The sequence below is a fragment of the Meles meles genome, chromosome 2 (genome assembly GCF_922984935.1).
Source record: "Meles meles chromosome 2, mMelMel3.1 paternal haplotype, whole genome shotgun sequence".
Classification (NCBI taxonomy): Eukaryota; Metazoa; Chordata; class Mammalia; order Carnivora; family Mustelidae; genus Meles; species Meles meles.
Genome location: NC_060067.1, coordinates 156,175,924 through 156,203,456, shown reverse-complemented (window position 1 = coordinate 156,203,456; position 27,533 = coordinate 156,175,924). Strand labels below are relative to the sequence as shown.

At 42.2% G+C, this 27,533-nt stretch overlaps 1 protein-coding gene and 1 long non-coding RNA gene across 4 annotated transcripts in view; one reads left to right on the top strand and one right to left on the bottom strand.

Moving 5' to 3' along the window:
• GATA4 (GATA binding protein 4) overlaps nt 1–12,740 on the bottom strand; it is an 83,425-nt gene extending 70,685 nt beyond the window's left edge. The window contains exon 1 of one of the 2 annotated variants that reach the window (XM_045988160.1): nt 12,596–12,740. The gene's annotated coding sequence lies outside the window, so the exon portion shown is untranslated. The remainder of the gene's footprint in view (nt 1–12,595) is intronic. The other variant, XM_045988151.1, reaches the window with a different exon arrangement.
• On the top strand, nt 4,933–16,090 carry LOC123931271. 2 transcript variants are annotated; one of them, XR_006816249.1, is made up of 3 exons: nt 4,933–11,970; nt 12,209–12,410; nt 15,465–16,090. It is a non-coding gene; the product is annotated as an uncharacterized LOC123931271 (long non-coding RNA). The 2 variants fall into 2 exon arrangements; XR_006816248.1 differs by having other exon boundaries at nt 4,933–12,004.
• The last annotated feature ends 11,443 nt before the right edge of the window (nt 16,091–27,533 follow it).

Below are 27,533 nucleotides of genomic sequence, written 5' to 3'. Positions count from 1 at the left end.
TAAACCAGCTCTTCTGAATAATTTGTGAGAATTCATTAGAGCTCACTTCTCGAATGAACAAATCGTGTTAACTTCATTCGTTTTTGGCGTATGTTACAAATATTATAATTGCTCTTGGCCCCTGTGAGTCCTTCTTCCATCTCCCCACCAGTTTGTTTATACTTAATATCCAGCTAAAGGGAAGAGACAGGATTTTCTGATTTGGTTCTTAATTGGGGCAGTCAATTCACTGTCTCATATTTTGTTTTTCGTTTTTCCCTGCCCATGACGTTTCACAACCCTGTTTTCATGATAAAGAATTGGTGTTGGGGACAAGATTGTGGCAAGGCCACCTCAGTGTGCTCCTTGTTGTGGCTACCCCAGCAGTCAGCAGTCTCCCCTTTCCTCCTTTTCACCCATATAAACATTCCCCTTATACCCACTGACTCTTCCCTTCGAAATTCAAGTGCGTGTGTGTGTGTGTGTGCGCGGGCGCTTTATTTTGTCATTTCATTAAGCTTAAGAAGTCCTTGATGGCTGGAATAGTATATAGTAACTCTCCAGATCTCCCACAATGCCCTGCACATAGTAGGTGCTCAGTACATGTTTAAAAGAAGGAATTAATGCTTGAGGAAATCTAGAGTCCGAATCTGGAGTTCTGTATAAGACATTGCCTATTTGTGAAATGCAAAAATTTGCCTCAATTTCTTTTTTTTTTTTTTTTCACATTTCAGGCACAGCCACATTGTAAACGTATGGCTTTGTAAAACACTTTATTTTTTACTGTTTTGATCTTACGTGTATGGGGGCTCTTAAAGTGCTATTTGCTTCACTTTATACCTTGCACCTTGGAGAGGCTGGATGATAAATGAGAGATGAATAATTCCTTATTGCTACTTATCTGCTAAATCTATAAACTAGTGTCAGCATTTACTCAGTCGGGTTTAAAGCTATGTCTGGTATACTTATTAACCTGCTTAAAATAAGCCATAAAAATGGGCTTGGTAGGCAGTTTTTTAAACTAATTTTTAAAAATCACATTGGTCATTTTCCACTAACTCATGGGATGACCTTTGGCAAATCACTTAACCTCCTTGGGGCTCACCTGCAGAATGAAGGCGGGGGAGGGGGGTGCGGCGGCAAGGGGCAGGGGCAGTGTGCTAGATCAGCTTTAAGAGACATACAGCTCTTTTATTCCTTGATTCCATGATTTTCAAATGAGGAAATTAAGGGATCCTGGGAACACCTATTAGAGCAATTACAAATCAGTTTATATGGACTATCCCATGAATCCTTGGCATATTCCTGGCTGGTGGGGGAGGCAGCACTTGGTGCAGGGCATTTTCAGTTGCATTCTGTTACTTATTAGTGCTGTGACCTTTGGCAATGCAACACTTCTGAGTCTCAGTGACCTCATCTATAAAACGGACACAATACTCCAATAATACATGGATTACTCCAGAGAGCAATCAACTGTGAAGATAAGTGTGACCAGTATGTGAAAGCACTTTGATAGATGTTATTCACTGTCCCCAAATTTACATATGAGAGAACCATTTGAGGTACCGTTTGGTGTGTAACATGGTCAAGGGAAGAATTGTTTGACTTCTTTTATTCTACTTTGATTACATATTGAAATTATTTAAAAATTATATGGAGATTATGTAATCTTTATATAAAAATATAGAAAGGTTGAGTCTTCAAGAAAAACTGGTGTCTGATGGGACATTTCTGGGATAGTCATAGTGGTAAGAAAATCAGTCAATATCTTACTGGCCTAGAGACTTAGGAACTCCCAGCTAGTAGAAAATAAAGCATTTTCCAAAGGCTTTGAAAATATGTGTCCTTCCCAGCTCTGGTTCTCCTCACATCTCCTACCCTTTGGTCTAGGATGCACCCTGGCCATGTCAAGAGTACACAAGTTCTGCCCATGGATTTGGGTTTGATTTCCTTCAGAGACAAATGTGGAGAAGACAGTAATTGTGGAAGATTTTTGTAGTAGAGAATTCAGTCAGCAAAAGTGCCCGCAACATCCCCCCTATGAGAATTATTCTTCAAGACAGAACTACCACTATGTCTGTAATGTGCAGGGGCTAGCGAATGTGACATGAAGATAAATATGGTGACTGACTGGGTCCTCCTGCTGCCTTGTAGAGGAGAAGGGAAGAGATGAATAGTCTATGAAAGTGTAATTCTACAAAAACTAATTTTGGTGGTTCCACCAAAATTCTATTCGTATTCCCTTACCACCAACCAGCCAACTAAATCTACAAAGGCTGACATCCATGTTAAAAAAAAAAAAAAAAGTGTGGAGAAAGAGAATAGGAGTGGTATTTCAAGTCTATATTTCCTGCTGTACTCAGACTACAATTTTTATTTGCTAAATATTTATTGGCTAACTAACAACAATGAAACAGACCTCTAGTTTGATGTTACTTTTATCTTCTGTTGACCAAATGTGTTACATTCAATTAAAAACCTCAGTAAAAGGTCTTTTGAAGTTTTTTATAATTATTATTTTTAAGGAAACTCTATATACCCAGCATGGGGCTCAAACTTACTACCCCAAGATCTAGAGTTGCATGCTCCACCCACTGAGCCTGCCAGACATCCAGAAGGTTCCTTGAGTTTATGGTGGGATTTTGTTTCTTTTTGTTACCATTCTCTCCCCAACCCCATTTCACAGTCTGCTTATAAAGGGGGAGGAGAGCAGCCTTCATCTTTATAAACTGCTACTCCTTTACCTACAAATTAAAACTCTTTCAGGTCAATAGTGGCACCTGACATTCATTAAAACTTGCCTTGTAACTCATTTGGTCTTCAGTCCCATCCTTAGCAGCTAACTTTGCTTCCACAAAGGTCTTCTTTTTGAACACCCTCTCCAGCTTTTGGGCCACCCCTATAGGTCTGACTTCCCTCCCCTGTTCAAACTTTCCTCCCCTTCTCCCAGAATAATCAGCTTTTATTTGCAGCTGGACCAGCACCTGGCCTTACATTCCAGCACATCCTTCTGCCAGCAAAGGGAGTTTTGAGAAGAGAAAAAGTTACAAGAACTTAGACTATGTTTTCAATTTCAGAAACACTCAAGGTTACAAGTGAAATTCTGAGACAATCTGGATGGCTGTGAAAACATTTTCTAAAGGGGGGAGGGGAGACCTCTTTGTGGAAAAATCACTCCTACCGATTGTAAATGTCTTCAGCCAGGAATCCAGAGTGGAGAACTATTCTTGGACTTTTAGTCCATTGAGTTTTAGGAAGGCTAATGCTGAATTTTCTAAAATAGATAAGCTTATGTTGTAAGCACAATAGTCATGAAATCTTAGGAAGAGACATATGTTGGATCTGATCAATCCTCCCCACCCCTCTCAAAACATTTCTTTCTCTAATTTCAAAGAAACAGGAACTCATTGTATTTCATTTGGAAAATACAGGAAAGCATATTAAGAACAAGAAAAACTATCCCTCACCACTCACCCACTGACAATAGTGTTTTCCCTTCCCCCACCTCTCTCCACCAGTTTCATACTGTGTAGTGTTTTTGCAATCTTCCTTTTATTTTTTTTAAATATGAGACGTTTCTATATCGCTAAATATTTTTTATAGATTTTGTTTACTTATTTATTTGAGAGAGAGAGAGAGATTGTGCTCAGGAATACAGGGGGAGAGGCACAAGCAGACTGGGTGCTGCACATGGAGCCCAGTGCCACGAAGGGCTCAATCTCACAACCCTGACATCATGACCTGAGCTGAAACGGAGAGCCCAAGGCTGGCTCAACCGACTGAGGCACCCAGGTGCCCTTCTATGTCATTAAATATTTTAAGGAAACGGTATGATGGCTACGCTTTGGGTTTTGCATTATGTAAATAAGCTCTTACTGTTTAGAGTTTATGTTATTTTCTGCTTTTTGCTATAATAAATAGAAGTTTGAGGTATCCTTGCCAAACTGGCAGACATAAATTTTGGTAAGTAGAGCACCTTATAAGCCTCTGATTATTTCCTTGGGGTAAATTTTATTACTGGAAAAGTGGGTCAAGAATATGAACACTTATTAGGTTTTGGATCAGAACTGCAAACTTGCCTTCTAGAAATGTTGCATCCAAGATTTCCACTACCACCAGCAGCACTCAATTTTGGGTAAGATAACTTAAAAATATACCTATCAATTTGTCAGGCAAATTTCCATCCTTTACCAGACAAATTTAATTTCTGAAGGGCTTTGGGACTACGTGTAAGAAACAAAACAAACAAAGCCACATGAAACCAAGGGGGATATTGGTGCCTAGCTGAATGAATCCCACTATGAAGATTATTTCATGGACCAGGGAGAGGTCCTGCCTGTCCTTTGAAGTTTTTTGTTGTTATTTTTTTTTTAAGATTTTATTTATTTATTTGACACACAGAGAGAGATCACAAGTAGGCAGAGAGGCAGGCAGAGAGAGAGCGGAGGAAGCAGGCTTCCTGCTGAGCAGAGAGCCCTATGCGGGGCTCGATGCCAGGACCCTGAGATCATGACCTGAGCCGAAGGCAGCGGCTTAACCCACTGAGCCACCCAGGCGCCCCTTTGTTTTGTTTTTTAAAAGACTTTATTTATTTGAGAGAGAGAGAGAGAGACTAAGAGAGCAAGAGCAATGCCTGAGTGGGGGAAGGGCAGAGGGAGAGGGAGAAGCAGACTCTCTGTTGAGCAGGGGGTCTGATCAAGGGCTTGGTCCCAGGACAGATTGGGCTGAAGGCAGATGTTAAAGGACTGAGCCACCGCGCGCCTGGGTGGCTCAGTGGGTTAAAGCCTCTGCCTTCGGCTCAGGTCATGATCCCAGGATCCTGGGATGGAACCCCACATCGGGCTCTCTGCTCAGGAGGGAGCCTGCTTCCTCCTCTCTCTCTGCCTGCCTCTCTGCCTAGTTGTGATCTCTGTCTGTCAAATAAATAAATAAAATCTTAAAAAAAAAAAAAAGGACTGAGCCTCCCACGTGCCCTGTCCTGTAAAGCTTATGAGGAATTCATAAATGAAAAATAAATATTAAGAAATTTACCAAAGATAACACAGCCAGTAAGTAGTACAGATGGGATTCAAATCATATTATTGTAACACTGGAGTCCAAACTTTTACCTCTGACCCAGGGACAATTTGCATTTAGTGTTTCATCAGATCTAAAGTTTCCAGAACATTCTTTGTCATGAGCTTATTGTCCAGAAATTGCCTTTTGTAGCCTTTATGTTTTTAACCAGCAAATGAGAATAATCTCGGATTATCTACAAAAGAAAGTTTATCTTTGAAGAAGGTGGCTCTCAACTATTGAAAAGCACATTCATACATCTTATTTCTTGCATATGCCAGAAATAGAAGAGAAATAACTCTCTTGATGTTACCCAGTTTGCAGGTGGTTGCATTAGGATCAGAAACAGACTCTGGTGATTCTTTGTCTACTGCCTATAGTGTTTTCCATGCTAACATATATCTTGTTGGACAAGTGAGAATTGACTAAGGCCCATAGAGCCTTAAAGTTTCATGGGGATGGTGTCCAGAACGTGGGATCTCCCTTCCCAAGAGAAGTCTGAAGGGGAAGTGGCACAGTTGGGTTCTTGGGGGTATTGTGGGTTGCAGCAGCTTGAGAGACTTAGCACTGTGAGCTTAGATGTGGGCAGGCAGTGATGGTCTTCTCTCAGGGAAAGACCTGCCAATCCAGTGAGTAACTTTCAAGTGGAAAACCCAGGCAGGAGTGATTATTACTGAGCCAGTGGAGGGTAGAGACTGTTGCTGGCCTTCTGGGGAGGGGATTCCTGCATTGAATGGAAGGCTGAAGCAGATAACCTCTGGGGCCCTTCTAGCTCCCGACGTCTCTGATTTGTATGTGTTGGAGTAAAGAAGTGAGCAGTCACGGGACTGGAATAGTTGATTTAGGGTCCCACCCCAGTCGCCAGTGGAGTTCTCATCTTGGGCAAATAATTTAACCTGTCAGTACAAGGCACAATGCCTGGCGCAGAGGAAAGCTCTGTAAATGTTTGCTGAATGAATGAACGAAAGAATGGTGGATGGATTTAAGTCTCCCAAGTCCCGAGGAATACTGGTGAATATTGGATTCTTCCAGTGCCCTTTGACTGGTGCGGAGTTTGAAAGAGACAATAGAAAATATATTGAACTTCTTAAAAGGAAACGGGATCCCCTGAACCCCAAGGGATTCTAATTCATCTTTATATGGACAATGGGTAGAATTTTATTTACCAGTGTCAAGAAGCATGCCATGCAGTGGTCAGTTTTGAGTCCACACAAAATTCTCTACTTCATTAATCCTTCCTGTCGCCAAATGAGGCAACTCAAAGCCTCCCCGAACAGGGTGGGGCAGCCAGACCGCATCCCTCCCTCTACCCCCGCCCCGATAAATGCCGAGGTCTAATGGATTGTTCAAGCCACTGTCCAGATTAGATAGCAAGCCCCTTCGTTATCGTGGCTGGAGCAAACCCCGGCGGCCACTACGATGAGAGCTTTCTAAGGCAGCCCTGAGAAGCCTGGGGGAATACAGAGGCCAAGAGAGAGCAGAGAGCTGCTGACAAATCCTGGGGCCCCAAGGCTGTTGCACATAGAGCCTCTTCTCAGAACTTGCCCAGGACCCTCGATCCTGTACCCACTCCCAGAGCATTTAAGGAAGCAGAAATCCGATGTGGTCAGTAGTTACTATCTGAATTCTAGGGAGTACTAAGACAGTAACTCCTGAATTCTGCAAATGTCAACTTTCAAGAAGCTAGGAACACTTGGAAGACACGCCCCCCCCCCCCCCCATATCAGAGAGGCGCATTTGCACAGACACTACTACACCGGGAAGGCTGTATCCCTCCTAATTTCTTGTTGTTTTTTAGTCACCACAGAGGAAGCATAGCTGCCTTTCTGATCTCTCTTCCTAATTCTCTGTGCTCAAGTTTTTACCTGTTAATGACTCTGTTTCTTAAGGAAATGTTTCTTTAGAGTTTTAAGTGTCTTAAAGAAACCGTAAGTTTTTTTCTTATGAGTTATTTTTTCTGTCTCCAGTTATTATCTAAAAGCAAAAAAAATCTATTTATCAACACTTATAAAAAGAAAATTTCATGTATGCGCTAACAACAAATTCTACATAAAACAATGACAAATGCTCAAAATCATTATTTATCTACAAGGATATACTAATTGTTCTATCGTTATTATGATAGAATTACTGTGATATAACAGAAAGCAAATAAAATCTTAGCTGGTGAACAAGGGAAAGTTATCTATTTATACCATATCAATTTCCTGTTAAATCTTGCAGTTAGTGAAAAGCCATAATAAATGGTGTGGCAGGACAAATCATCTGGCTCAGTATGTAATGTTTCTATATTAAAAGAAAAAAACCTGCGTCGTGGTTTTGTTTTTTTGTTTTTTTGTTTTTTAGTGAATCAGTGTTGTTAGACATCCACCCAGTCATAGGAAAATGATTTTATAGTGTGCTATTTATTTAGAGGTGGAAATTTAAGAAATTTCTTAAGGGCAAACACACAGCTACTGTGTAGTTCAATATCCAGAAATTAAAATAACTCGCCAACACGACGGCTTCTCATTCACCCAACAAGACATCTTTATCCAGTAAGTTCTACATGCAAGCAGACATCCAAATTAATAAAAACGAATTTACCATAAGGAGTAATGATCTAGAATTGGGATGAGAAAAGAGCAAACGAGACGCTGGAAATTTTAAAGGTGGAACGTGTGTCTGGGATCATCCCGCAGTCGCTAAAATCAGCAGGGTCTGCAGTCGACAAGGACCGGGCAAAACTGAAAGGCACTCAGGTTAAAAAAAAAAAAGAAAGAAAAAGAAAGAAATAAAGAAAGGGCAAATTTTATAGATAAGGAACAAAGTAAGGGGGAAGGATTTTGATTAAGCTAGAAAAGGAAACGCAGGAATTGAATTAGAGGGAGGAGAACGAGAATCACAGAGGGAGTCGGGGGTGGGTGAGGAAGAACGAAGGAAAGGAGAAAACAAGGCAAGTTAAGACAATACTAAACGAATAAAGAAAATCTCTAAGACCCACGTGTAGGGTGGATGAGAGAGAGCAACAAACACATCACAGTATCTAAAGAAAAAGCCGCAGCCATTCCGGACTCCGCGCTGCCGAACCCCGACCCCTGCGAACGCCTCACGGCGCCTGGACACCCGGCCCCCCGCGCGGGCATCTGCTGCATGGATTGCCGCCCCTGCCCCTGGGCTTAGCGAACTGTGGTTTGGGAAGGGTCTGCGGACAGTCTTTCCTAAGACCGGGGGGACGGGGGGGCCTGGGAGCTGTCGAGTTTGCGGCCGAGAAATGATAAAAAAGACAGTGTCCTTCGCCAGAACTCCAGCTTGCCCAGGCCGGGAATCCAGTGGCTTCTGCACAAGCCCCAGGTCCCGAAGCATCGAGAATTCACTACTTCCGGCCTCCGCGCGGGCCGGGGACCAGACAGAAAATATTAAGGCTCTTTGAACCGGGCTGAGGGAGACTCTCTGAACTCTGTGTCTGTAGCCACTAAGCCCTCGAGCTCGAGCTCGGGGCGCCATCCATGCCCCTTAGTAACCCTCCGAGAAAGGACTGAACCAGTGCCTTGCGGACTGGAGTCGGATTCGCTGCGATCCTCGGCTAGGGTGGGAAGGAGCTGTCTCTCTGCACAGGGGTGTTGAAATGTAGAGCAGCCTAACTCGTGGGGAGTGTGTGCGTGTGTGTGTGCGCGCGCGTGTAAGGAATTCCCGTTTAGATGAAACTCCTGTTGTAATTTTTGGCCTCTTCTGGAACCTTACGTGGGCGGTAGCGCCTGGAAAGAAAGCAGAGGAACGCGGCTTCGCTACACTCCTTGCTGCCCTGACGGAATGGGGGCAACAACATTGGGGCGAGCGGGTCCAGGGTCGCGCCAGCCCCCGCACTGGGAAAGGCGCCTGCGGGCGGCGGGTGGATGCTCTGTCCACTTTCCCCGCAGCTCCCGGGTCCATCTCCGCGTTGAGCATCCCCCGGGGCTCTGGGCTCCGCCAAAGGGCTCCCGCGGAAAGGGCGATCCGGGACGCGTTTTGAGCAGTACCAGGGCCAGGGCCGAGGTCACGAGACTGATCGAGACCTGGACTCTGCAGTCTGCGGCCTGGGCTTTCTTGGCCATTAGCCCTGCTCGGGGACGTTGGGTCCCACCTGGATCCTGGGGCTGGAGACAGCTGGAGCGACCCCGTCCGAGGTGACCTGACCTATGCGGCGCCATAATGGTTGAAGGCATTCAAACCAATGTAACCTCGGCCTCGCCAGGAATAGAAATGATAAGAGGAAGTTCCGCTGCTAAGTGGCAAAGAACTCAAATGGTCTAGTTGTTTATTTGCAAAGATCCGCTGGTTCAAGAAGGTAGTGTCTCGCGCTCAAGGTTTCCTCTGAGCCTCCTGTTGTTACAAGAGCCCTCTTCACCACCACCGCCCCTTTCTCCACCTGGCCACTCGGGCTTTGCACGGAAGGTCAGCCGGAGGGACCAGAGGCTCGGGAAGTTAAACGCACCCGACGGGACAGTAGCGTTCTTTGGGGCTTCCATCCCAGGCTGCATACTTCTCACTGGGGCTTGCCCTTGGCAAGGTCGTCTCTGATGAGGAGTCCTTGATTTGAGCCCCTTTGCAGGACACCCCAGCAATGTAACTTTGGGCAGAGTAACTTCTCCCGTCAAACGAGGTGTGGGAGAAACACCACCTCGATGTGAAATGCACCATCCAAAAGGGCTTAAAACTGATCACTAATTAATACGGCCATCGCCTTTCTAAATTTTTTTTTTTTTTTTGGCTTTAGGGGCAATTCTCCGCCTCTTTGAGGGGTCCCTGAAGCTTTATTGAGTGTTCACCTTATTTGGGAGTGTCCATTACCCACTCCCCGCTCCTCTGTCCCTTAAAAAAAAAGTTATTTTTCATTTCCTTCTCCAAACTCTCGACGCGGTTAGGACTGGTCGTCCCAGACCCAGCCCATTAAGGCCTGCTCGGGCACTTTCAAGGTCGTCATTCCCTCTGGGCCGCGCCGCGAGGACCCCACCCAGTCCACTGGACCGGGTTCCTCTCCCTGGCTCCGGCTGCCTCCCGCACTGTGGCCCAGGGCTCCTGCCTTGAGCGCCGGATGCTGGCGTCCAGACTCGGAACTCAGCAGTCCGGGGTTCCTTTTCATTTCGCCGGGTGCCTTAAGAGGGCTGTTCCCTTCCCTTCCCTCCCCGGTCCTTCCTACCCTCCGCCAGAGCCTGACGCCGCCGGGTTTATTGACCTTAGATCGGCTGCGGGGGCTTATCAACCCCGGCCCAGCGTCCCGCGGCGCACGACCCCCCACTCCCCACCCCCCAGAGGCACGGTGGGAGCCCTTCTTAAGCTTTTCTAGAGACCTCTCCTTGACGCCCCATCCCTACTCCGCTCCCAGAACCCACAGAAAAATCTCCTGATTCTTGTGATCCTGAAGAGAACCGAGGCAGAGCCTTGAGGGCCACGGACATTTTCCCGTGTCGCCCTTTTATCTAGATAAGGCAGGTGAAAGTGCCTCCCTCCCTCCCAATTATTCGGATAATTGTCTCGAATCTCCACTCGGTGCTGTGTTTAGACAGTTGGAGATTGATCGTTTGAATTTCTTCAGTATCTGTCCTACCTCAGCCCTCAACACCCTCTTCTCTACTGTCCCCAGCCCTAAAACATCTCTGGGCTTAGAATACAGACTATAATTTTACCTCTTATAAATCGCTTGGCAAATATAACTAGGCATTAGAAAGTCATTTGAAATGCATATTTTATTGGGCTTGAAAAATAGAACAGGGATAAAGAGCAATGTACTACCATTTCCTCAATACCAACCCCACAAAACTGTCTTACCTCCCCCCTGCATTGAACTGGCCAATGCAAAATCTTTCACAGACAAATTCTTTAGAAGAGAGAGGAAATGTCTATGTCACTAAAAATGACCTGCAATGTATTCTGTAAAAAAGTCCATAAACCGGGATTTTAAAATATCCATTTACTCTAGGCTGATTTATCAAAATAAGACTGATAGAAACAAGACAATTATCACTACTACTAATAAACAAGCCTACCGGATTTTGTGATGATCTGTAGTGAGATTCTAGCAACCTTTCACAGTAAGGTTTCCCCTTATTTTCAGATCAGCATTTCCTTAATCTTGCGCAGCTAAAGACCTTTCAATTTCCTTTAATTTTGGCGAATACACAGAAGAGTGAGAATGTCTGCACAGGGGGAAAAGAGATGAGGGGGGGACAGGAGATAGGCAGGGGAAAGATAAGTAAAGCAGATGAGTGTAAGTTTTGAAACAGCTTTTTAATTTTTCCTGCTGGAAGCAAGGCTTCGGGAGAGGGAAACATGAAGGAACAATTTTCCATTCTCTGCTAATATTTGTAGTCATTGCACAGGCACCAAGAAACTTTGCGCCAAATCCTACCCAATTCCAAAATAGCACTTGCTTAGTCCTAAACCTATAGTGTTAAAATATGCCATAGTCTGTTTTCAACCTTTGGGCAAGGGGAGGAATATCAGACGAGCGGCTGATTTTGAACTCTCCCACAGCCTTAGCTGTCAGGTAAAGAAAGCTTCACTGTGGACTCCCAGTCTTCTCCTTCTCCACCTGTGTCTTCTCAAAGCTGCTCCTCTTGTCTTTACCCTCATCTGTCCTTTTCTTTTGGACTCAGCCCTTTTCTCCGCTACAGATAGAATTCAAAGCTCATTTGCCCCAACTCTGGATTTAGAGGAAGCAGAGGTAATTTTGACTTGGGAGCAAAAGCATATGTAGCCAAGCTCTTCAAAGCACAACCTGGGCTTTTTACAATCACTGCTTCACTTGCAAAACCCACCACTCCTCCTCCTCCCCATCACATACCTGGCTCCAGAATAAATGAAAAATTAAACCCTACACCTATCCTGGCTGACCCTTGGCCTATAAAGAGGCAAAGCAAAGTGTCAACTGCTGAGGCCCATTCACGAACTCACCAATGTAGCCAACAGGAAACACTGGTGAGACTTTCTGCCCTGAAAACATACCGGACAGGTCTGACATGGGTCAGGAAGGTTTTCCTTAGTTTTCTCAGGGGTCCTCAAGACTGAGCATCAGCAGCATGGCCCCCTGGGTGGGGGGAAGCCTAGTGATCCGTTGTGTCCCGGGGAAGCAAAGGCAAGAGGGCCCCCCCACCCCAGCACCTGGTCAAATGGCTTTAATTGTTTGTGTTTTATGTATTTGTTTACTTTTTCTTAGGAGATGGACCATTTCTGATTGTTGGAGTGGGAGGCTGAACCCGGAAATGGAGAAACTAAAATGCTACCAGGTTGTGAGAAAGAGAAAGAGAAAAAGTGGGAAAGGAAGCCTTGCCTCCGCACTCTGGCCCGCCAAGATTCTCCTCCTTTCTTCCTGTCCTCAAAAGGCTGAGGGCTTCTTGCTCATCCTCAGGCACGCACTGGTAGGTCCTTTCTCTCCCCCTTTCCTTCACCTCCCCTTTCCCCACAGTCTCTGACTCAGCGCTCCCACTGACCATCTATTCCTTCCGCCCAGCTGCTCTCAGCTCTCCTGGCGGCCTCCTGGTAGCCTGCATCTCCCTCTCTGCCCAGACCGAGGGTCCCCCAGGAAGGCCAGGAAAGGACTCACCCACGGTGGGAGAGGCTCCCCGCGGCCCAGTGCAAGGCAGACTCTCAGGATCGGTCTCCGTCCCTCAGTCTCAGGGATTCCAGGCTGTTCTCAGCGGGGTGGGAGGGAGGCGTTGTGAGCTGCGTCTCCCAGCTCCCTCGGAGCTCCCAGCTTTCCCCTCGGAATTAGATAACAGGAAAAATAGATAAGAGAAGTGGTTCATTAATTCAGCAAGCATTTTTTTTTGGGGGGGGAGTGGTTTGTGTACAAGTGGAAGGAAACCCTGTTAGGGAACGTGTTCCTAGTAGGACATTTTTTTAAAAAGTCAATGTTCACAAAGTTCGAGAGATGCTTCTGGAAGGTCACTCAGAAGGACTGAGACAGGCAGGAAACAAACTTAAGGAATCACCATTTGTGGGGAAAAGTGCTGGCTTCACAGCAGGAGGCTTCTTCACCCCAAGTCTCTCTCAGAGGCTTCTCCTGCCTTCCTGAGGTATTCGCTGGCTGCTTCCCATGGCCAGCTTTGGTGCCACCGGCCCCTGAGGGTCAAAACCACAGTAATGGCAGTACTGCTCTTCCTAGTATGGCAATCCAAAATAACAGATTTTCAAAGCACTGGTTCCTGTAGAATTTCCAGAGCTCCAAACAACAGGAGCAGGTGGGCAGATCATGTAACGGTAAGAGAGAATTGAGACAATTGAACTCAGAGAGGTTAGAAATGGGCCAGTGGCCCAGTCACCCAGCAAGGAAGGGGTATGTGATTCATTGATTCTTCATCTGGCCATGAAGAAGTCACTGTGTTTTTAGAGTTGGAAGAATCCTCAGAATTCCAGTCTCCTACCCAGAGCAGGAATCCCCAGTGAGGTGATCATCTGTACTCTGTTTAAATACTCCCGGTATGGGGAGCTCATCACTCTACATTGCATGGAGGTACAGTTCTACTGGCCACCACACTTCCCAGTCCCCCAGATGATGCAGGCTTGCAGGGCTGTGTCAGTCCCACAGGAAGAAACGAGGTGGCGGCTGTGGCCTGATTGGAGACATCAGGCTACCAGGTAGGAATTCTACCCTCTCAGGCCCTGCATGAGTTAGGGTGAGTTTCATCTGTGGAGTTGGTACCTCCCAAAGGCAGTTCTTTTTTTTTTTTTTTTTTTTAAGATTTTATTTATTTGACAGAGAGAGAATACAAGTAGGCGCAGAGAGAGAGAGAGAGAGGAGGAAGCAGGCTCCCTGCCAAGCAGAGAGCCTGATGTGGGACTCGATCCCAGAACTCTGAGATCATGACCTGAGCAGAAGGAAGAGGCTTAACACACTGAGCCACCCAGGCACCCCCCTCCCTTTTTTTTTTTTTTAAAGATTTTATTTATTTATTTGATAGAGAGGGATCACAAGTAGGCAGAGAGGAAGGTGGGGGTGGGGGAAGCAGGCTTCCTGATGAGCAGAGAACCTGATGCAGGACTCAATCCCAGGACCCCCAGGACCCTGGGATCATGACCTGAGCCCAAGGCAGAGGCTTAACCCACTGAGCCACCCAGGCGCCCCCAAAAGCAGTTCTTAATAAGAAGGAGAAACACAGCACCTTTATATTTTAGCCTATTTCCCACTTCCCAGACTCTCAGAATTTTTACAACAATCTTCTGCAAAGAGAGGAAAGAATGTGCAAGTGATGACTTTTTTTTCCACACGGAGACCAGGGAACCTGAAAGAGAAAAGGGAAGTGAACTGCCAGAAATTAAAAAGCACGTGTACGGTGGAAAAGAAATGAGGGAGATGAAGGCCTGGGAAAAAATAGAAAACATAAGGGGAAAATGAATATTTTTCCCTCCTAAGAATTTTCAGTTACGAATGTTTTCGTAAGTGATGAATAAGGTGTCTATTATTGTTATCTGTCTTTACACTCTTCCCCCGCCAAATAGCTTGTAGGAACTACGCCACAGGAAGATTTTAGTATAAAACTCCCTGTGGTGTCAGATCATTAAAATTCCTAAAGAGTGAGCTGAACAGTGTAAGGCTGAGATGCAGAAGCTTGGGTCCACCTTCTTTCTCCCGGGGCAGGGTGTCTGTGCGAGAGGACTGCCTTGTTCCCATTGACTTCCCTTTATGGACTTTTAAAAAATCATCATGGTAAAATATACATAACATAGAATTTACCATCAGAACCATTTTTAAGTATGTATCCTCTTCCCAAGCTGAAACTCTGTCCTCATGGAACATTTAACTCTCCATTCCCCTTCCCCCAGCACCCCCAAACCCCCATTCTCCTGTGTATCTCTATGAATTTGAGTATTCTAGATGGAAGATAAGTGGAATCATAAAGCATTTATCCTTTTATAACTGGCTTATTTCATTTAGTATAATGTCTTCAAGGTTCGTCATGTTGTAGCATGTGCCAGAATTTTCTTCCTTTTTTAAGGCTGAAGAATATTCCGTCATATGGATAGATGGCTTTTGTTGACCCAGTCATCCATGGATGGACATTTTGGCTATTGTGAATAATGTCACTCTGAGCATGGGTATGCAAATACCTGTTTTCAATTCTTATGGGCATATCATCAGAAGTGGAATTGCTGAACCATGAAACAGTCTATGTTTAATTTCTGGAGGAACTGCTATACTGTTTCCCACTCCTTATGGAGTTCTGATCTAAAATTTGGAGAGGAGCTATCCATCCTTTTAAACAGCAAAGACCTGGAAGCAGCAACTTCCACTTAACCTAGTTAGGGTTCTTTCCGGGGGCAGACTGCCCTGCTTGCTGAGAAGTTTGTCAAAGGGAAGGATTTTGCAGTAGAGAAGGAGGTAGTGCATGAGATTCTCTTGTGAATTACATTGCAGCAGAGAGAACACTTACCTCTTTATTAAAAGATTAAGGGACGTCCCTTCTGGCATCCAGGTGCAGTGACCGCAGCATCTGGGTTTGAATTCCAGCTCTGACATCTTTTTGCCTCGGTTTTCTACACATGACCACAAGAACCCAGGAGCCTCACAGCATAACTGCTGGGGCCAGCGATACCCAGGAAATGCAAGCTATAGACTGCACATTTTTGTGTGTGTTCAGAAATTTTAAAAATAAAAACAATCATGGGATAGTTCATGAAACTTCACATGTTTTCATTTCTCCCTCCATTTCTGACTTTTTTCTGTGTGTGTGTGTGAGGTGGAGGGGACCAAAAGCCCATTTTGGTCCCCTGTGGTTTCAAACTTTCCAAAGGTTTTTATGTATTTGGGGGAACCTGAAACTTCACCGTCCTGAGACTCGCTTTGGGGCTCTATCCATCCAGTCCAGGCTAGCACAGGCCTTTCCTGGAAGAGGTAGGAGTCCTTGGCCCCTCACTGACCAGAATGGTGAAGGGTGGCATGGTGAGACAGGACCAGGGAAGCCAGCTATGCTTTGGGCTCAGAATTAGCAAAGCCTCCTGCCAGCTACTACTCAGTGTGCACATCTGGAAAAAAGCAGAGTATCAGACATGCTCATGTGCTTGTCCTATTCAGCCAGAAGGTAACCCCAGAGAAGAAGACGACAGAACTTGTGATAAGAGCAGCCAGAACTCTCTAAAAATCACTCAGGACCTATACCAGGGAGAGAGTCTGAGACAGACTTTCTGAGGATATGAGGAATACCTGTTTTTAGATCTGCTTTCCCTATTCTTTAAAACACACACACACGCAAACACACACACAGAGTTTTGATTAGCTTTTTATTATTAGCGTTACATATTTATTGCTAAAATTGAAAGCACTATAGACGGTAGGGACGCCTGGTGGCTCAGTCAGTTAAGCGTCTGTCTTCGGCTCAGGTCATGATCCCAGGGTCCTGGGATGGAGCCCCATGTCAGAGTCCCTGCTCAGAGAGGAGTCTGCTTCTCCTTCTTCCTGCTGCTTGCCCTGCATGTTCTATCTCTCTCTCTCTCTCTCTCTGACAAATAAAGAAATAAAATCTTAAAAAGAATAAAAGTACTCTAGAAGGTGGAAAGCGATAGTCTTTCTTACCACCTGCCCCTCTTTTCTCACCAAATAACTCTTAAATTCTGACTTCCCTTCTGAAAGCTGTTCTTTCTCTGGGGTATTTGACAGTAAACTTATGATGAAGAGACAATATCCAGAAATTACATTTCTTCCTCTTGCATGAGTAAATTAATTAACATCCTTAAGCCTCTGTTTTCAAATCTATACAACGGGCATGATAACAGTTCTTATCTCGTAGGGTTTCTATGAGGGTTTTTAAAAATATTTTCTTTTTTTAAAAAAATATTTTATTTATTTATATGACAGAGTCACAGTGAGAGAGGGAACACAAGCAGGGGGAGTGGGAGAAGGAGAAGCAGGCTTCCCACCAAGCAAGGAGCCCAATGTGCGGCTCAATCCCATGACCCTGGAACCATGACCTGAGCCGAAGGCAGATGCTTAATGACTGAGCCACCCAGGTGCCCCAGGGTTCCTATGAAAGGTAAATGAGATGGGAAGCATTTAGTGTGAAGCCTGGCATTAACATAAATGAATGAATGAATGGATGAATGAACAAATGAGTGAATGAATTAAGTGTTATTAATATTAACTGTGGGCAGAAGAGGAGGCTTGCGTTTAGCTCAGTGACCCTGCTCTGGCCACATGTGCCAACCTGTGTCCAGGCAGGAAATCATTGAATAGTTGCCTGACAAGTGCTGACCAGTTGTCCAAGAACCCTTCCAGTCTCGGGAGCTCATGGCTGTTCTGTGCTTAGCAGGCAGTTCCTCCTCCTGTGATGACATTACTGTTGGTAAGTATCTCCTTGGTAAGGGTGGGTACCTTATTTGAGCCTGGGTCTTTAGCAGCTCTCCTTGACTCTAGAAGTACCCGCAGTCCCCGTGGCCTAGACAGAGGGGAGGACAATGGGAAAACAATGGTCTGTGGGGCCAGGTTCTGACTTAATTGCATTTCCACCCTGTTCTGACTTCTCTCTCTTCTCTAGCCTCTCTGTTTCCAATTTTTAAAAAATTAAGATACAATTCACATCTCTTAAAATACACTCTTATAAAATGTACCATTCAGTGATTTTTAGTGTATCTACAGGCTGTGCAATCATTACCACTATCTAACTCCAGAACATTTCCATCACCCCACTGCATTCGACTGGATTCACTAGACGTTTACTGACAGTTTCTTCAGTACAATCCCAGGCTCTCTAGGTTAGAGCAGTCCTTGGGCTTTTGTTAGTCTCAGGTCATTGCAGCTTGGTCTTCTGTGTCTGCACCCCCAGTCTTCCTCCCTCTAGTCCTGCGCTTCGACTTGACGAACCAGGTCCCCACGAATAGCAACAGTTCCTTGGGTTCTCATCATGTGCCAAGCATGAGGCTGAGCACTTTGTGTGCATTTTCTCTTACCCTTTTATCTAACTCCACGGAAGGGCCTTGAACTCGGGACTGCTAGCTTCAACCCTGATATTCTTCTTGCCGTGCCAGCGGACTCTGAACCTCATTGGGCCCTTCCTCAAGGATGTTCTCCTTGTGCTCTCTGCTAGGTAATACTTGTGTAGCGGTTTACAGTTTGGCAAGCACTCACCTCTGTTCTCTCATGTGACCCATTAACCTTGTGTGTTCAAGAGCCAAAATTCTTTCCCTCCTTGGCAACTAGATGCTCCCTCCCCGACTAGATCCATCAGATTCCAGGTGTTTCGGTCGTGTCCAAGACTAGGGCAACATTTTGTTATTCTCACTTAACCGACGTCCTACTCAAATCAGTCTTTTCATAAAGCTGGGGTTCAATGTGCACATATTTGCAAGCTCCTATCTGCCGTGTTATATAATGGCACGTTTGGGTTTGCTTGTTTCTCCTTGTGGAACATAAAGTCTGCAGGGTTAGGAATGTCTGAAAATTTCCTTTTTAAGGGCAGAGAGGACTTTTATGGAGGACTAGTCCCAGCACTTGGCCTCTCTCTTCTCTTCCTCAAGTGTCAGAATCCTCTTTCCTATGGGACATCTATTTTTACTGACTTAGTTGGAACCAGTGTCCCAAGTTGGCCAATTCGAAGATGCACTCAGAGTTTTCCTGAGAATTTCCAGCCAGGGCGAATAATGAAAAAGCCGTCTGTCTCTTGGGCTTTCAGAGTTGGTGGAATGTGCATCTTCAAGGTCCACACATGGAAGAGGGTCTGCCAGGTAATGAGGACCTTGATGACTCATTTTGAACCCCTAGATGCAACTGCACCTTTACTAAGCAGATATGAATTTTTTTAGACACTTGCAATGGGATGAGTACCAATATAGGGCTGCGCACACAGAATACTTTAGAATTTCATTAACTGGCTGGCCTGTATAAATGAGGAGGTTGTGGAATTGAAGAAACTGAATTTCCTTTCTTTTCATTGTGACAATTTCTATCAAATTCTAAGTGATCAAGCCTCATTTGACATTACATACTTTAAAAGGAAGATAGTGCCATCATTCTTCTCATCTTTGGCCATCCTCTGTAGTTTATTAAAAGAGATGTGTACAATTAAAATAGAGGAGGGGCACCTGGGGGGCTCAGTCAGTTAAGCGTCTGCCTTAGGCTCAGGTCATGATCTCAGGGTCCTGGGATCAAGTCCTACATTGGGGTCCCTGCTCAGCAGGAAGTCTGCTTCTCCCTCTACCCTTCCCCCCGCTCATGATCTTTTCTCTCACTTTCTGTCTCAGATAAATAAATAAAATCTTTAAAAAAAAGAAAAGAAAATAGAGGAAAGGACACATTATAACCCAAATGTTCTTCCTTTTACAGGCCTTAGCCATAGGAAAGTCTCTTAGCTGCTAATACACCACTGAGTATATACAATAATGTTTAATAGAATGTTTATATACTTAATAATTTTTATATAATAAGTATATTAATGTTTAATATAATAAGATTACATATATTCACAGAAAGACAATACAGAGATGTTCCTTGTACTTTACAGCTTCCTTCAATGATTATATCTCACATAGATATAGTACAATATCAAAACCATGAAACTGGACAGTGTGTGTGTACTGTTCTGTGTCATTTTATCTTATGTAGATTCACAGAACCCTTGCTACAGTTAGGATATGGAACTATAGCATCACCATAAATACCTCCTGCCCCTTGTACTACTACTCCTTTCTATTCACACCCAACCCCCTCCCAACCCCTGGCAATCACCAGTTTTCTCCATCTCCGTAATTCAGTTATTTTGAGAATGTTATATAAATAAAAATCATACAATATATGACCTTCTGAGATTAGCTTTTTATTTTATTTTATTTTTTTAAAGATTTTATTTATTTATTTGACAGAGAGAGAGAGAGAGAGAGAGAGATGACAAGCAGGCAGAGAAGCAAGAAGAGAGAGGAGGGAAAGCAGACTCCCCACCAAGCAGACAGCCAGATGCCTCTCTACGGAGCTTGATCCCAGGACCCTGAGATCATGACCTGAGCTGAAGGCAGAGGCTTAACCCACTGAGCCACCCAGGCACCCTGAGATTAGCTTTTTAAAATCTTCATAATATCCTTGAGATCCATCCAAGTTGTTTCATATATCATTAGTTCATTTCTTTTCATTGTTGAGTAGAATCTCAGTACGGATGCACCACTGTTTATTTAACCAGCTGAAGGACATTTTTGCTGTTTTAACTTCTTGGCATCACAAATGGAGCTGCTAAAGTAATTGTGTACAGGTTTTTGTGTGAACGTAAGTTTTCATTTCTCTGGGATGAATGCCCAGGAGGGTGATTGCTGCATCACATGGTAATTGTATGTTTAGTTTTGTAAGAAACTGCTAAACTGTCTTCCTGGGTGGCAGTACCATTTTATATTTCACCATCAATGTGTGAGAGATCCAGTTTTTTCACAGCCTTGTCAGTATTTGGTATCTCACTATTTTTGATTTTAGCTATTCTGATAGGTGTGCAGTGATATTTACCATGGTCTTAATTTGCACTTTCCTGATGGCTAGTGATGTTTCTTGAAAATCTTTTCATGTGCTTATTTGCAGTTGTATATTCTCCTCAGTGAAATGTCTCTTCATGTCTTTTGCCCATTTTCTAATTGGGTAGTTTCATTTTTTCCCTGTTGAGTTTGAGTGTTCTTTATATATTCTAGAGACGAATCTTTTGTCAGACATGTGGCTTGCAAATAAGTTTTTCCTGTCTCTAACTTGTCTCTTATTATTTTATTTATTTATTTTAAAAGATTGTATTTATTTGCTTTGAGAGAGAGAAAGGGAGAGAGTGTACGTAGGAGTGAGGGGGAGGGGCAGAGAAAGTGGGAGAATCAAGTAAAGTGATTTCTCCTGTGTTAGTCTGCTTTTTCAAAGTTATTTTAACTATTCTAATTCTTTTGCCTACCTACATAAATTTTAAAATAATCTTGTCTTTAGTCACGAAAAGTCTTACTGAGATTTTTGCAAGAATTGCATTAAACCTAAATATGAATTTTGAAAGCATTGGCATCTTTGCTATGTTGAGTCTTTCAGTCCATGAACATGGTATATCTTTCCATTTATTTAAATCTTTCTTATTTCTTTCACCAGTGTTTTGTAATTTTTAGTATATAGTCTATACATGTTTTGTTAGACTTACTCAAGTATTTTTTGAGCAATTGTATATAATACTGTACTTTTAATTTCAGTGTTCTCATGTTCATTGTAACACATAAAAAATATAATTGTTGATCTTGTATCCTATAACCTTGCTGAACTCATTTCTTAATTCTAGAAAATTATTTTTGTAGATTCCTTGTGGTTTTCTATGTAGATGATCGTGCTCGCTTCGGCAGCACATATTCTATGTAGATGATCATGTCATCTGCAAATAGGCATACTTTGTTTCTTCCTTTCTGATCTGCATTCCTTTTGTTTTCTTTATTTGCCTTACTGTTCTGGATAGACCTAGTACTATGTTGAACAGAAGTGGTGAGAGTGGATATACTTGTCTTATTCTATCTTAAGGAGAAAGCATTCAGTCTTTCACCATTAAGTATAATGTTAACTATAGGTTTTTTATAAATGATCTTTATCAAATTGAGGATTCTCCCCTACTCTTGGTTTTCAGAGAGTTTTCTTTGTGAATGGGCTCAAATTTTGTCAAAAGCCTTTTTCTGTACCAATTGATATGATCATATTATTTATCTTTTTGTGTTTATTAATGTGGTGGATTGTACTGATTGATTTTCAAATATTGAACCAGCTGTGCATCCTTGGAATAAATCTCACTGGTCATAATGTGTAATTCTTTTTATATATTGCTGTATTCTATTTACTAATATTTTGTTAAAGATTTTGCTTTTATTTATTTAATTTATTTTTTTTAGGGTTTTGCTTTTATATAAATGAAGGATATTAGTCTGTAATGTTCTTTTTGTGTCTTTCTTAGTGTTGTTTTGGTATCAGGGTAATACTAGCCTTAGAAAATACATTGGGAAATGTCTCCTTCACTTCTGTTTTTAGGAAGAGATTATGTAGAATTGGTGTCATTTCTTCATAGTCATAATATTTGGTAGAATTATCCAATAAAATAATCTGGGCCTGGATATTTCCTTTTTGGGTATTTAAGTTATAAAGGTAATATTCTTAAGAGTTATAGGGCTATTCAAATGATATATTTAATAGTAAGTAAGTTGTGGTAGTTTGTTTTTTGGGGAATTGGTCCATTTCATCTAAGTCATCAAACTTGTCTGTGTAGAATGGATCATAGTATTCACTTTTTGTCTTATGATGTCTGTAGGGTCTAAAATAATATTCGTTGTTTCATTTCTGATCTTGGCAATTTGTCTCTTCACCTCCTTTTAAAATTTTCAATTTTGCTAGAGTTTTGTCAATTTTACTGATTTTTTTTAAGAACCAGGTTTTTATTCCATTGATTTTTTTTCTCTATTATTTTTTTATTTTCAAATTCCATTGATATCTATTCTTGCCTTCATAATTTCCTTTCTTTAACTTGCATTGCATTTATTTCACCCTGATTTTTCTAGTTTCTTGAGGTAAGAGCTTAGATTATCTGAGAACTTTTTCTCTTTTTAAATGCAAATGCTTAGTGTTACAAATTTCTTTCTTTGCACTGCTTTGGCTATGCCCCTCAAAATTTTTCTTAAAAAATTATATCCTTTACAAATTGAAGAACTAAGTTACAACAAGATTACAGTTCAAGGCACACAACTAGCCAGTGGCAGAGAAACCTCTGTCTCCAGGACTAGTTATTTCTCCTATATTCTACAGCTTACCTTGTGATTTTATTTCACTTTACCACAGTACTTTTTTTCTTTTTATTATTTATTTATTTATTTTTAAAAGTTTTTTTTATTTATCAGAGAGAGAGAGAGAGAGCACGCACATGCACAAGCAGGCAGAGTGGCAGGCAAAAGCAGAGAGAGAAGCAGGCTTCCTGCTGAGCAAGGAGCCCAATGTGGAACTCCATCCCAGGACCCTGGGATCATGACCTGAGCCGAACGCAGCAGCTTAACGAACTGAGCCACCCAGCCATATCCTTTTCTTTTTCTTTTTAATTGTTTTTAAATTGAAGTATGATTACCATACAGTGTTACATTAGTTTAAGGTGAACAATATAGTGATTCAAAATTCTGTATGTTAATCAGTGCTCATCAAGATAAGTGTACTCTTTTTTCTTTGTTAGTTTCAGAGGTAGAATTTAGTGATTCATCAGTTGCATATAACACCCCGTGCTCATTACATCAAGTGCTCTCCTTAATGCCCATCACCCAATTATCCTTTCCACCCACCACCCCTCTAGCAACCCTCAGTTTGCTTCCTAGAATTCAACGTCTCTTATGGTTTGCCTCCCCCTCAGTGCTTTTTAAAAACATTGAAATATAATTGAGATAAAATATATTAGTTTCAGGTGAACAATGTAGGGACTTGATATTTGTTTATATTGTGAAGTGATCACCATAAATAAGTCTAGTTAGCATCCATCACCTTACATAGCTACACTTTTTTTTTCTTGTGATGACTTTTAAGACTCTTAGCAATTTTCAAATACACAATACAATATTATTAATGATAGTCACCATGCTGTACATTACATCCTATGGCTTATTTATCTTATAACTAAAAATTAGTACCTTTTGACCCTCTTCACTCATTTTGCCCACCCCTCATCCCCCACCTCTGACAACCACCAATCCGTTCTCTGTATCTATGAGTTCATTAAAAAAAAATTCCGCATATAAGTAAGATTATATGGCATTTATCTTTCTTTGTCTGACTTATTTTGCTTAAATAATGCCCTCAGGCTCCATCTATGTTGTCATAAATGGTAAGATTTCATTCTTTTTTAAAGGGTGAGTAATATTTCATTGCGTATGTACAATACTTTCTGTATCTACTCTTCTGTTGGTGGACACAGGTTGTTTTCCTGTTTTGGCTACTAAAAATGATGCTGTAATGAAGATGGAATTGCATGTATCTCTTTGAATTTGTATTTTTATACTTCAAATCTTTTATGTTGCATTTTCACTCAGTTTCGTATATTTTATGATTTTCCTTGAACCATAGATTATTTAGAAGTGCCTTGCCAAGTTTCCAAGTATATGGAGATTTTCCAGTTATTTTTCTGCTATTGATTTCTTGTTTTTATTTCATCATGGTCAAAGAACACATTCTGTATGATTTCAATTCTATTAAATTTGTTGAAGTTTGTCTTATGAGTCAGGATATGGCCTATATCAGTTCCATGGACATTTGAATAAAATGTGTATTTTGATGTTGTGTAAGTGTTGATTATATCCTGTTGGTTAATGGTTTTCTTGCTGTGTTTTTAATTTTTTTTTATGGATTTTATTTATTTGACACAGAGAGAGAGAGAAATCACAAGTAGGCAGAGAGGCAGGCAGAGAGAGAGAGGGGGAAGCAGGATCTCCACTGAGCAGAGATCTCAATCTCAAGGGCCACCCATGTGCCCCTTTATGGTGTTTTTAAAAGGATCTCTTTGTACAACTTTTTTAGTAGGTGCATAGGTATTGCATTATATGTACATAACTTATCACTATCTACTGGTATCAACATTTTACCAGTTTGAGTGAAATGTAGAAACTTTACTTCCCTTTATATTACTTTACTGTCTCCCATTTATAGTATTTTCTTAAGTATTTCCTCTACATACATTGAGAACCAATCATATCACTGTTATAATTGCAGCTTCAACTGCCAAATAGATTTCTAAATATTTAGGGTGCCAGGGTGGCTCAGTGGGTTATACCTCTGCCTTCAACTCAGGTCATGATCTCAGGGTCCTGGGATCAAGCCCTGCATCGGGCTCTCTGCTCAGTGGAAAGCCTGTTTCCCCCTCTTTTTCTGCCTGCCTCTCTGCCTACTTGTGATCTCTGTCTGTCAAGTAAATAAATAAAATCTTAAAAAAAAAAAAGAATTCTAAATATTCAAAGAGAAGGAAAATCTATTGTATTTACCCTTATTTGTGTGGTTCTTTCTCCCTTCCTGGTGTTCTAAGATTTTTTTTCTTCCTCCATTTCCTTATTGTTTAGAGGACTTCCTTTAGCCATTCCTTTAAAGTAGGTCTTCGGCAAAAAATTCTATTAGTTTTCCTTCATTTGAGAATTCTTTGATTTACCCTTATTCCTATTGGATATTTTTGCTGAGTACAGAATTCTGAGTTAACAATATTTTTCTCTTAGCATTTAGAAAATATTATGCCACTTTCTTCTGACCTCCATGGTTTCTGTTGAAAAATATGCTGTCATTCCAATTGTTTTTCCCCACAGGTGAGTGTCATTTTTCTCTCACTGTTTTCAAGACTTTATTCTTTGTCTTTATTTTTCCAAAGTTTGACTATAATGAAATTTGACATAAATTTTTTGAAATTTATCCTGTTTTGAGGTTCACTCAGTTTTTTTTTTTTTTTAAAGATTTTATTTGACAGAGAGAGATCACAAGTAGGCAAAGAGACAGGCATAGAGTGAGGAGGAAGCAGGCTCTGCTGAGCAGAGAACCTGATGTGGGGCTCCATCCCAGGACCCTGAGATCATGACCTGAGCCGAAGGCAGAGGCTTAACCCACTGAGCCACCCAGGCACCCCGGCTCACTCAGTTTTTTTGAATATGAATCATAAGTTTATGCATTTTGCCAAATTTGGAAATTTTCATATATATATTTTTTAATACCTTTTTAGCCTTGCTCTATTCTCCTCTCTTCCTGGACTCCAGTGACATGGATATTATTTTTTTGTTACTGTCCCATCATCTCTGAGGTTCTTTCCATTTTTTAAGTCTGTTTGTTCTTTGTTGTTCAGACTGGGTAATATTTATACTGTTCTTTTTATTTATTTATTTATTTATTTTAAGATTTTATTTATTTATTTGACAGAGAGAGAGAGAGAGATCACAGGTAGGCAGAGAGGCAGGCAGAGAGAGAAGCGGAAGCAGGCTCCCTGCCGAGCAGAGAGCCCGATGCGGGGCTCGATCCCAGGACCCTGGGATCATGACCTGGGCCGAAGACAGAGGCTTAACCCACTGAGCCACCCAGGCACCCCTATACTGTTCTTTTTTTTTAAGATTTTATTTTATTTTTTAAAAGACTTTATTTATTTATTTAGATTTTGACAGAGAGAGACAGAGCCAGAGAGGTAACACAAGCAGGAGGAGTGGGAGAGGGAGAAGCAGGCTCCCTGCTCAGCAGGGAGCCTGATGTGGGGCTGGATCCCAGGACCCAGGGATCATGACCTGAGCTGAAGGCAGACGTTTAACAACTGAACCACAGGTGTCCCAAAGATTTTATTTTTAAGTACTCTCTACACCTAACATAGGGCTTGAATCTATAATCTTGAGATTAAGAATTGCATGCTCCACTGACCAAGCCAGACAGGCACCCCTACTGTTCTATTTTCAAGTTCAGTGATTCTTACTTTAGTCCCCTTCATTCTGTTCCTGAATCCACCCACTGAATTTTTAATTTTGGTTACTGTATTTTTTAGTTCTAATATTTCTATTTGGTTCTTCTTTACCTGCTTTCTTTTGCTAAGAATTTCTACTTTTTCATTTGTTTCAAGTGTGTTCGCAATTATTTATTGGAGAATTTCTATTGTGGCTTCTATAAAATCTGTGTCAGATAATTCTAATGTGTGTCATTTTGGTTGGTTGTCTTTCCTTATCAAGATGGATTTTCCCTGGTTCTCCATATAAGGAATGGTTTTCTTTTATTATTTTTTTAAAGATTTTACTTATTTATTTGACAGAGAGAGAGATCATAAGTAGGTAGAGAAGCAGGCAGAGAGAGAGGAAGAAGCAGGCTCCCTGCCAAGCAGAGATCCCGATGCAGGACTTGATTCCAGGACCCTGGGATCATGACCTGAGTCGAAGGCAGAGGCTTTAACCCACTGAGCCACCCAGGCGCCCCGCCAGAAATGATTTTCAACTGAAACTTGGACATTTTGCATATCACATTACAGGGCAGGATCTTATTTAAATCTTCTGTTGTAGTAGGTTTCTGACACTGCTGGATATTCAGGCTCCCCGCTATGCCTCTACTGATGCCACTCTGAGATCATTGGAAGTATGTTGTTACTCTGTGTGACCACCACTTATACAAGAAAAAGGATGGTCTCATTGTCAGTGTGTGGTGGTGAAAGTCCTGACTCCATTAGGGTTCTTGGACACCGTTCCAGTTGAGCGTGTTGTTGCTTTGTTGCTACGGGGTAGGGTTGTGAGACCAGGCTTCCGGCTTCCTGTGTGATTTTCATTGATAATGGAAAGTGGGGGACTTCACATAAAAATGTTAAACTTTATTGAGGTAGTAGGAAGAGGTGGAATAAATGGAGAAATATACTATTCTTTTAGATGAGAAAACTCAATGTTGAAAGATACATCGATATTTTAGAACTTCACAAATTTATATTGACATTTATTCAAAACACTAAAGGAATAAAAATAGCGATGAAAGAAGAGTAATCATAGGGGACTTGACCACTAAATGTTAAAATGTATTATAAAGCTGTAATGAGAGCAATGAGGCATTGATGTAATAA